The sequence below is a fragment of the Mauremys mutica genome, chromosome 8 (genome assembly GCF_020497125.1).
Source record: "Mauremys mutica isolate MM-2020 ecotype Southern chromosome 8, ASM2049712v1, whole genome shotgun sequence".
Classification (NCBI taxonomy): domain Eukaryota; kingdom Metazoa; phylum Chordata; order Testudines; family Geoemydidae; genus Mauremys; species Mauremys mutica.
Genome location: NC_059079.1, coordinates 109,347,410 through 109,359,170, shown reverse-complemented (window position 1 = coordinate 109,359,170; position 11,761 = coordinate 109,347,410). Strand labels below are relative to the sequence as shown.

The following is an 11,761-nucleotide window of genomic DNA, read 5'->3' as shown; positions in this document are numbered from 1 at the left end:
GCGCAGAGAAGCAACGTGCCACCAATCCGCATGGCCCCTGTACCAGGGCACTGCTTCTCCCCAGCCTGCACAGGACACGCTGCCATGCCCACAGTGTCTCTGGGGTATTTGATTGTCCCATACGTAACCTAACCAAAGCAGAACAGCTCCTCAGCCCCCCTGGGTGACTGTCACCAGGGGATTTCCCCCCTTTACCTTTCAGACTCTCACCTCTCAGTCCCCTGGGGACTCTGGCAGTCCTGCTGCCTGCAGCCTCCTGACTCTGACTGACCAGTCTCCCTGGCCCTTATAAGCCCTAATTGGGGTCCTCTGATGCAGCACAGGTGCCCTGGCCCTGCTCCCTGTTAAGGGGCCTGTGTCAGCCTGCGATAGCCCCATGGCCCAGATCCTGACAGACATTGAATTCAAGCTCCTGCGACAGGACAAACTCTCTTCTTATCTCCCACCCATCGTGCCTTAATCCTGGCCTAGCCGCAGACTCAGTCCCTTAACTGCACGTTCCTGGCTAATGTAAAACTGAGGTGGAAACGTCACAAACTGGGGAGCTCCAGAGCACAAGGGAGCCCAGAGAAGCAGCGTGCGGCCAGTGCGAGTGGCCCTGCTGCCCACAATATGGCAGCCGTTTAGTGCAGCTCTAAGTTTGTTTCTTTCCTGGTCTTGTGCAATGTAACCCCTGGCCAGGAGCTCAGCTCTGCAGTCACTGCTCTTGCTCTGTCTTTTAGGGTATATTGAAGATCCAGAAAAATCTTCCCTGGAGAAAGCCGGGCAAACATCATGGATGGATGAATACCAGACACCTCATTCGTCGTCCTCATCTTTCTCGTTAAATTCAGCTTTTCTCCTATCTCTGCATGTAGCCCAAGCTCCTGGTGCTCTCACCCTCTCCAGTGAGGGCTCAGAATCGCTCCAATCATTTGTTTCAATAAACTAACTGCAATGCACTTCCTGCTTCATCTGCTTTCCTCAGAGTAGCACAGAGCATGCGGCTGGTTTGGGTCAGAGGTGTATTATAGGGAACAGCTGGAGTTTTTGCCATTGTTGTGAGTTCCTGGCGTGCCCGGGGTTAGGTGGGTATAAAATGCCCAGTGATCTCACTGTGAAGTGGCCGGTATGGGTGTAACATTCATTCCTCCAACCCCATTTCCCCACAGACAACTGACTCAAGTTCTCACCATGATGGAAATATGATGCATGTCAATAATTAACCCTTTAGTTACTAGACTATAACATGTGTGTGCCGGTGTGTGTTACAGGACTTAGGGTGATGGAATGAGGTTTTACTCCATCTCTGTCCACAGTTTCCACCCCAGAAAGAAATCTCTCTCACCTGATATGCCAAACCACCCGGGATGGCTTCCCTGATGTATTGTGCCCACCGAGGGACAGATAGATTCTCCCCCTCGGGTCCCTTCCCTGTCGACTGAAAGTCTCAGTATGATCAAGATCCAGCAGATAACTCTCTTTAGGCACAGATAAATTAGTAACGTCTCAGAGGTAGGGGAAAGGCCTTGACCACAAATGGAAGGGGAAACCAGCATTAAATACACCTACAGGAACCATGGAAGGGTCTCTGGGAGCTCATCATCTTCCAGCTCCCTGCCCATCACTCGCAGAATGTACATAGTGAAGCCCTAACTGCCATGCTCTGCCTGGTTCCTGGTGGAAAGGAGAATCATCTTTCACGAGAGCCCCAGGCAGGGTCTGCGAGGGTCCCTCTCGGTGCTCGCTGCATTCAGGGTTTTGTTCCCCGGCATTTCTCAGGGTTTTGCTCCAGATGGGTAGAGATTCCCTGAAGTTCCAACAGGTGCAGCCAGAATCCCCTTTTCACTGTCTTTAGCACTTGGATGAGCCAGGGAAACATCCTCCCTTCCCTGATGCGTCCCCTCTGGGGAATGGTGCCAGCTCCTACGATAAATTCCCACTCCAGCCACACGCCCTTTGTTCATCGCTTTGTGTTTTTATGTCTTTAGAGTAAATGTGGTTGAGATAAAACAAGTGAATCCAAAGCAGCTGATGGAGAAGGCTGGGGCCAAAAGGGTACAATCCCCCGCACATGGGTGTCGGACCACACACACCACACTGGTTTAATGTACCTAGTGTGTAGATGCCACCTTGCACTCAGCTGGCAAATCACTCACTCACGTCTCTTCCTGCAAATGCACCTCAGGCCCCTTCCCGATGCATGTCACATTCGTCATGCAGAAACGGATCCACGTGGTGCTTTCTCAGGCACAGAAAAGATTCACTTGCAGGCAGGAAGAAAGAGCCTGGAAACACTTGTATATCATGTGATGGCTGCAAGGCTATTGCAAGTGCTAGGGGTGGTGCTTCTTTCCCCATCCCTCTGTCACCCCTCGATGCTTCCACACAGGATGAGTGGGGCTATTTGGTGCCAGTAGGGGCCCCAGGAGAGGAGACAGACAAGCTGCCATTCTGCCTGCCTTGGAGACGAAGGGAGAGCATCATGTGCTCACCTTGAAACCCTTGTCCTCAGGGTGGTAGTGTAGTTTGGCCCCCAACTATCACACAGTTGGCTTGCCTTGCCTCATCCCCTGGGTCTAGCCTTCCCACATGGAGCACCCGACCTGCATGGCTCAGGGGACGAGGCAGCTGTAACAGGCGCTTTTCACTCGGGGGACAGTCAAACCTTGTTTTTTCTCTGTATGTAGCTGAACACTGTACAAACGGGTGGGAGGCAGAGTGATCTGCTGGTGAAGCAGCTGTTGTGATCCCCGGGTGGGAGAAAGTTCTCTAAGCCACTGGTGAGTGTGTGTTGCAGGTCCTGCACTGTGTTGATCCCCGGAGGATATGAGGTGTTACAACCCCTACCTACAGAGCTATGGTTCTTTAGCTCAGGCTATGGCAACACATGGCGTGTTGACCAACCAAGAGGATGGTCATTGCAGTTCCATGAGATGGGAACCTTTCCACACAGTCTCATCGCTGCTCTCCTCTAAGCTAGTTCTCCACACTCACACTAAACATTATAATCTCAGTGAGGAACGAGCTCTCATTCGTCACAGTAATTATTTACCTCCTGGTTTTGAGCCTTTTGGATGCATTTGGGTCACACTTTAAAGCTTTTCTCCACAACCATAGGGCTAGAAACTTACTTTTGTTTAAAATGAAAGCTGAGAGCCTCCCATAATCATGGGATTCCAGGAGCTGGGGCTTTAAGACACTGAACGTGTAACGAATAATTCAGCGCTGAATTATTTGTCCAAAGTGGAGAGTTACAGTCAGAAACAATGTTTTACAAGGCTTCTAGGGCCCTGATTCTGCAAACACCTACACATCCTTAACGGTCTTGCTTTGAATAGCCCCCAGGGTTTCAATGGGGCTACATCAGTGGGGCCACTCATGGGAGTAAAGTGAAACACCTGTGTGTAGCCCTAGACCTACAGAGCACTTGCTTTTCCACAAGGCATGACCCTCTTCCAACTGGGTATAGTCCGGGACTCAAGGTGTTGGCTTGAAATAGCCCTTTAGAGGGACATGCTTGCTTCAAGTCGTTCTGTAACTCCACTTTCCCATTACTTCAACTCTCCATCTCAAATGAATCACCGACAGATTAAAATAATTCCTTCACAATAGCCCAGGCGAGCAAATTCCTTTTGTTCAGCTGTGTTGGTGGGTGAAGAAAAACGTAACCGCAACATGCTGCTCCACTGAATTAATGACCCTGAAGCTGCTGAAAGTGCGTGCCATCTACAAAGGGGAATCGATGCAAGCTGGGTTATTAGTATCATTAATTTATTAGAATCAGTATGAAGTTGTGGGGGAGAGGACACAGGAGAGAGAAAGTATTGATTGGGGGAATTTGCCTTCAGAATACGCAGTCTGTGTGCTTTATGGAAGAACGGAGAGAACAATCTCCCTAAATTAAAATACCCCCGGAAGCACAGAGTACACTTGATTCATTGTGGGCCTCCTTTTTTGTGCTACATTATGGTGGAAATGCATCAAGCAGGGGTGGGTGCAGGCAGCTTGTACTGCTGATCATTCTGTACAGTATGCGTGCATCTATTTTGCTGATAAATTGCTGTTTGAGCTTCATGCCCTGCTGCTATTAACATCAAACTGAACAGCAGTGACATCCAGTGGCCAAGTGAGTCCTTGCAGTCTGCTTTAAACTTGCCAGGGGTCCCTCCCATCCTAAAAAGCTGAAATGCTGAATAGGTGACTGCCGTTGGCCCAGGATGGCGGAGGGGCCTTTAGCTCGTGCACGGTGAACTTACCAATGTTCTAAGCAGGGCAGGGAAGTGTGTGCATGACCCCTGCTGCTCAAGGCTCTGCACGGGACCCTCTGTTCATCTCCAGACATTGGTGACCACCATGACGCTGATGGTTTCAGATTCTTCTGCACTCATCCTCAGAGCCAGTCATCCTCCTGCCGGTTAGACACAGGGACAGATCCTCAGCTGGGGAAACAGCAGAGCTCCGCTGAGTTCCATGGAGCTACTTCCAGTGACTAGTGGAGAATCTGGTCCACAGTCAGCGATCTCCTTTTCTGCTCCATCGATACTCAAGCCCTCTCATTTAGCCGTAGGAGCTCATTGACTGGCAGCGAGCTTTCTTACTGTATTCAGGGCTCTGGAAGCTACCTAGCGTATCCATTGCTTTCACTCAGGGTACTACTTCCTTGTACGGACAGTGAATTAAAAACCGAAGTCCAACTACTGATTAAAACTCCTAGTTAAAAGCTTAGGTACGGGCCCTGTTACTATTAATAAATACGAATAATGAAGTCAGAGTGCACCCCAGTGTTTAATTTATTGGCCAAGCAGCGTAAGGGGTAGCGCTAAGATCCGAAGCATCTCCCTTGTCTATCACTTGAGCTAGTTGAAGGATAAGTCGAGACGTCCGCCCTCCGCACTTCCCAGGTCACTGACTTTAAGCCTCATTATTCTAAAAGGGAGAGAATTGTCACCCAATCAGCTATTATTGTTATCACTTGCATACGAGAACATAAACACTGAGCATTCGTCCAGCTGCCACAGCCCCTGCGGCACATATTAACACCAAATGTAACGGAAAGCCACATGGTCTGACTTAAACCTCACCCAGGCTCCAGCTGAAACTGCACCTTCCCCCCTTCCCTCCAGACTATCTACACGTGCGACAGATTCAGTTAGACTTGGCAGCAGACTTGGCCACGAGACTCTTCCTCAGGCATTTGCCATCCTGCTCTGCCACATGAGCAGCTGTCAAGAAAACCCTGCTGCACGGGACGGCGAAGGGGATCGGGTACCTTGCTCTGGATACTGCATTTGTGCTAGACGGGGGCATATCGGCCAGTTGTTCAGAGCTTTTGGAGATGATTAGAACCCTGTAGTGAGGGGGCGTGACGGACAGGGAGGGACCACCATGAACCCTTACAAGCCCTCTGTTAAAAGTCTCTCAGCTCAGGAAAGGAAAATGAGTGACTCAATAAGGACCACCCCAGGGAAAGGCGGGATGCTTCCCAGGCTCCATTTGTCAGGTCCAAAATTCTTTCCCATTCCTATTAATGGAAATTTGAGGACTAGACATGGAGGATGAACCCCCCTAGCTCCATTAGAAATCAGCGGTAAAACTCCCCTGCACTTCACTGGGCCGGGCTTTCGCCCCTAATGTGAACAGTCACTGGCACATGCTGCCATTCGCCTTCCCTCTGCTAATTTAGGGTGTGACCTTGTCACCCTGCTCCTCTGAGCAGCACCTTACTACACGAATAATCCCATACAGATTAAAAGAACAGAAGCACTTGTGGCACCTTAGAGACTAACAAATTTATTTGAGCATAAGCTTTCGTGGGCTAAAACCCACTTCATTGGATGCATGCAGTGGAAAATACAGTAGGAAGATATATCTACACAGAGAACATGAAACAATGGGTGTTGCCATACCAACTCTAACAAGAGTAATCAATTAAGGTGGGCTACTATCAGCAGGAGAAAAAAAAACTTTTGTAGTGATAATCAGGATGGCCCATTTCCAACAGCTGACAAGAAGGTGTGAGTAACAGTAGGGGGAAAAAGAAATTAACATGGGGAAATAGGTTTTACTTTGTGTAATGACCCATCCACTCCCAGTCTTAATTCAAGCCTAATTTAATGGTGTCCAGTTTGCAAATTAATTCCAGTTCAGCAGTTTCTCATTGGAGTCTGTTTTTGAAGCTTTTTTGTTGGAGTATTGTGACTTCGAGGTCTGTAATTGAGTGACCAGGGAGGTAGAAGTGTTCTCCGACTGGTTTTTGAATGTTATAATTTAGAGTTAGGGTTAGGGTTAGGGTTAACACAGACTAACACGGCTACCACTCTGAAACCTGTCCCCATACAGATTATCTCCCTTCCCTGCTAGCATTGCAGTTAGGCTGAGAGGTACATTGACTGAACCTGAAACTTCAAACTGCCCTTTTGCTCACCCACATTTCCGAGTCATTGGAGTCCTTCGTTTATTTCTATATCCACGATGATTTTAAAAGAAACTCTTCCCCCATTGGCATCTTGTGGAGTTAGGGCTGGATCCTGGGCCATCAAAGTCACCAAAAGTTTTGCCAGTGACTCAGACTAGATAATATAATGGTCCCTTCTGGCCTAAAAACTATGACGAATCTATGAGTCGGGTTGCCTGTATTACACAGGCCAGAGAATTTAGCTCAGTTCCCCTCTGCATTGAGCCCAATAACATGTCTTGATTGAACCCTATCTTCCAGGAAAGCATCCAGCCTTGATGTGAAGACTTCACTGTGAGCTGGAGAAAACTCTGCATTCAAACCTCAGAGATTGACATTACCAACCTACTGCTCTCTTCAAGCCCCTTGGCAATTCCACTAGCAAGGTTTAAATCAACCCTCGAGTTCACTGGAAGTCACAGCACTATCCCCGGGGCTGGTTTCACTGATGGCCATGTCGACAGCACAAAGCAAGTCAGTCAGCTTCGTCAGAGTGACTCCAACCATCCATTGGGATGTGCTGAGACTCCAATGGGACCTTCTTTTCTTGTTCAAAAGAACTCCCCTCCGCAGAGCACCACCCAGTACAACCGGGATGGCAATGTGCTCAGCGCGTGCAATTTGTGACTTCCACTGAACTTCTCTAGCAGGGCCGTCGGCAATAGGCTCTCGGCAAAGCGCTCGGCTGTAGGATGCTCTAGACAATGCACTCTGTTGTACTCTTTTTTTATCACTGAAAGTGAAATTGACCAGAGCCTTGTAGGTGGGCATCCGGCCAGCCAAAAATTCTGTTCCAATTTAGGATGAAAATGATTTAAAAGACATGAATTTTTGTGGGAAGAGATGTCTACATTCTGGCTGGGTCTAGTCATAGCAGGTACCAGCACAGTCCACTTAGTCCCACCCTTGTCAGAACTTATGGCCTTTATGATGCAGGAGGTCAGGCGAGATCAGTGGTTTTAAACCTGTGGTCCGTGGAACCCTGGGGGTCTGCAAACTATGTCTAAGATTTTCATTACCATAGAAATGGTTTTCAGCCTGTGGTCCATGGACTCCTGGGGGTTTGCAGACTATGTCTAAGATTTCCAAAGGAGTCCGCACCTCCATTCGAAATTTTGTAGGGGTCCGCAAATGAAAAGAAGTTTAAAAGCCGCTGGACTAGATGATCACAATGGTCCATTCTGGTTTTAAAATCTATGACTCCATGAAATAACCCTAGTGAATTTAAGAGGCAGGAAACAATCAAGAGGGAAGTAGCCAGCGGTGTAGAGGGAGCTCAAGTAGTGGAAATAAACTGTATCTGAAGGTCTCAAACATCATGGGCCCGACTGCTACCCCATTTTGTTTCTGAACCCTTAAGCAGGAAATCTAAGCACAATGCAAACAGTTCTGAATGGGGCTGCAGATGGCGCAGCAGAAAAAGGAATTCGTTTTATTACTCATTTACAATTAGGGAAGCATCTCCAGTGCTGTTACAACCAGCAGATGGCAGAGCAAGTCAGTAGGGGGCAGCCTCAGGAGAGAACAGTCTGTGCAAAAAGCATTCAACCACCACCGCAACAATCTGCAAAGCCGATTGCTGAAAACAAGAACTGATCTGACCCCTGTCCATTCCTCAAACTGCTTGCAGAGCTAGCAGAAACCTGGGAAAACAACTGCATAGAAAATTTCCAAATACCGATGCTGATTTTGCTTCACAGGGTTCAGAATGGACTATTTTCATTTTTGGGGAATTCCCCCCTAATCTTTTAGTGAGGAAAGGTGGGTGAGGTCATATCTTTTATTGGACCAGTTTCCGCTGCTGAAAGAGACAAGCTTTCAAGCTAGCCTGAGCTCCAAAGATGCTCGGTGTAGTTCAAAGCTCAGCTTGTCTCTTTCACCAACAGAAGTTGGTCCAATAAAAGATCTGACCTCACCCGCCTTGTCACTATAATATAGTGAGACCAACATGGCTTCCACAACACAGCAAGCAAGCAAAATCTTTGAACGTTTTTATCAAAATAGTCATTGACCAAAAACCCTGGCTTCCCAGAAATGAAACAATTTTCAACAGCGATTTCGATAATGCTGGCTGTCACATTTACCAGGAAAAATGTCACCAAGAATCCAGTGACAATGAAAAATTTAGAAAAACTGTACAATAGTTCATGAAAAAATTCACATGATAAAAAAAGGCAATTTTGCAACTAAAAAAATTGTTCCAAAAATATCACTCAGGGCTACGAACTGACCCAGAATCTACTGGAGGGGTCATGTCTGTGTTGCTACGTTCCTCCTCCTTCTGTCTAGTCTTACCCCTGATGTCTCACTCTCTCTGTCCTCACTAGGCCCAGTCAAATTCTCCAGCTTTTTTCAGTTTATACCTGCTGTTCCAGTTTGATCTATGACTCTCCTCTTCCTCATCTCACTGATGCATCCCTGCAGCACCCAACTTTGAATGTCTGCGAGGACAAGTTTGTCTCCCATCTTCTCTGCTGGGTCTCAGGCTGTAGCACAGAGTGTGCAGTAATGCAGGTAAACAGGGAATACCTGAGAAAGAGCAATTCCTGGCTAGCGTGGAAGCTGACAAAGAGGATGGATATTGGGGTGGGAATATGGGGAGTCTATCTGAGGCTGAAGGGCACCAGGGTTCAGCCTGGGGAACCAGAGATGTTTTCCACAATCAGCCGGTTCGTCCCTGTTCTAATACAGGTGTCAGGAACTGATTTGCTTTTAATCCAGTTTTGTTAAGTGTCTGTTTTTCATGTGTAAAAAGGCATCACTTTTATAAGTTTAAAAGCCGCTGGACTAGATGATCACAATGGTCCATCTGCTGCAGAGAGGCCCAGTATCACCAAGAAAGGCAGGCCAACAGGATGTTTTATTGGTATAGGACATGGTAATAGAGATCCGGGATTCTTATCAATAAGTGGCAGAGAGGTTATTGATATAACGCCTGTTTGTTTAGCTACCACGCCCTGGCTTCCTAGGGCACACAGGTTCATATGTGACAGCATGCGCAGGGAAAAACCCAACGGCATCCTCATGTAGCAACCACCTTGTCCTCTACTGGGACTTCCGTCTAGCTGGGATCGAGGCAGTACTTACCTCCCATGTAACAGCCTGGGAAAGGCAGGGCGGTCTTGATCCCCAGGCACCTCTTGCGGTCATAGATGCATAGATTTTAAAGCCAGAAGGGACCTTTGGTTTGCTGTTTGACTGGCTGCTTTCTGGTGCCACTAGTGAAATAGTCTCAGATCTTCTCTTTTTCCTGATCCATAGCCCAGTGAAGCCAATGAAAGACTCCCAAGGACTTCAGTGGGCTTCGGTTCAGAACCTTTGGCACCAGAAATCTGGATTTTCCAGTCTGTAATATACTGCCAGTTATGATGCACAATGAAAGTTCCAGCATTAGAAGGCTCCTTGGCATGATAATTTTCTCTACGACTCTGTTTTGACCACCACTATCTAATAAGATACTAAACACAACTTGCCATGGTTTTCATTGACCGCAATGTCACAGTCAGCATTGTGTCATATAACTCTAGTGTTTCCAACTGGGTTTAGATACAATAAATAAATAGAGCAAATGTGGAAAAGTCCAAACTCAGAGAACTGGTAGGTAAAGGTCCCACCAAAGAAAATCTAATGGAAAAAGGTGTTCAGGAAAGCTGGCAGTTTCTTAATGAGACAATATTAACTGTACAACAGCAAACTATACCAATGCAAAGGAAAGATAGAAAGAACGGTAAGAGGCCAATGTGGCTCCAACAGGAGCTCTTTAATTACCTGAAAATCAGAAAGGAATCCTACAAAAGGTGGAAACATGGCTGAATTGCTACGGAGGAGAACAAAAGAATAGCACAAGCCTGTAGGGACGAAGTCAGAAAGGCCAAGGAACAGAAATAAAAGCAATAAGAAAAGTTTCTATAAGTACATTAGAAGCAAGATTAAAAATGAAGGAAAATGTAGGTCCTCTACTTGGGAGGGAAGGAGAGCTAATAATGGATGACATCAAGAAGGCGGAGGTGTTGAAAAGGTTAATTGTGACCAGATATTTAGCACTATTAATATTGCCATCCAGGGGGAAGGAAAGCAAATGAAAACAGAGAAGGAACAGGCGATGAAATATTTAGATATGTTAGATGTATTCAAGGCAGCAGGGCCTGACAAAATTCACCTTAGAGTACTTAAGGAACCAGCTGAAGCAATCTCAGAACCATTAACAATTATCTCTGAGAGCTCCTGGAGGACGGGTGAGGTCCCAGGGGACTGGAGAAGGAACACGTAGTACCTATCTTTAAAAAAGGGGAACAGTCAGCCTCACTTTGATATCTGGAAAGATACTGGTATAAACAGTTAGTTTATAAGCATGTAGAGGATAATAAGGCTCTATAATGGATAACCAACTTGGATTTGTCATGAACAAATCATGCCAAACCAACCTCATTTCCTTCTTTGACAGGGTTACTGGCTTAGCGGATGGGAGAAAGCAGTAGATGTTATATATCTTGATATTACTAAGGTTTTTGATACAGTCCCACATGACATTCTCATAAGCAAAGTCGGAAATGCGGTCTAGATGAAGTTACTATAGGTGGGTGCTCAACTGGATTAAAGACCATACTCAAAGAGTAGTTATCAATGGTTCACTGTGACCCTCGGAGGCTGTATCAGGTGGGGCCCCATAGGGGCCTGTCCCGGGTCCAGTCCTGTTCAGTATTTTCATTAATGACTTGGATAAGGGAGTGGAGAGGATGCTTATGAAATCTGAGGAAGACACCAAGCTGAGAGAGGTTGCTAGCACCTTGGAGGACAGGATCAGAATTCAAAACCACCTTGACAAATTGGAGAATTGGTCTGAAAGCAACATGCTGAAATTCAGTAAAGACAAGTACAAAGTACTACACACAGCTACAAAATGGGGAATAACTGGCTAGGCAGTGGTACTGCAGAAGAGGATCTGGGGGTTATAGTGGAACACATATTGAACATGAGTCATCAGTGTGACGCAGTTGTGAAAAGGGCTAATATCATTCCGGGGTGTATTAACACGAGTGTGGTATGTAAGACATGGTAGGTAATTGTCCTGCTCTACTTAGCACTGATGAGGCCTCAGCTGGAGTCCTGTGTCCAGTTGTGGACACCAGGCTTAGGAAAGTTGTGGACAAATCGTAGACAGTCCAGAGGACAGCAACAAAAATGATCAAAGGTTTAGAAAACCTGACCTAGGAGGAAAGGTTCAAAAGGTTAAAAAATGAGGTATGATTAGTCTTGAGAAAAGAAGACTGAAGCGTGAGAACAGTCTTCAAACATGTCTAGGGCTGTTCTAAAGAGCTCAGGGAT

The 11,761-nt window shown here is 46.8% G+C and overlaps 1 long non-coding RNA gene across 1 annotated transcript; it reads right to left on the bottom strand.

Moving 5' to 3' along the window:
* Nucleotides 1-4,765: 4,765 nt before the first annotated feature.
* Nucleotides 4,766-9,749, bottom strand: LOC123376527. The gene is made up of 3 exons (XR_006581823.1): nucleotides 9,524-9,749; nucleotides 8,800-8,965; nucleotides 4,766-4,908 (listed from the first exon to the last, which is right to left on the bottom strand). It is a non-coding gene; the product is annotated as an uncharacterized LOC123376527 (long non-coding RNA).
* Between the last annotated feature and the right edge of the window lie 2,012 nt (nucleotides 9,750-11,761).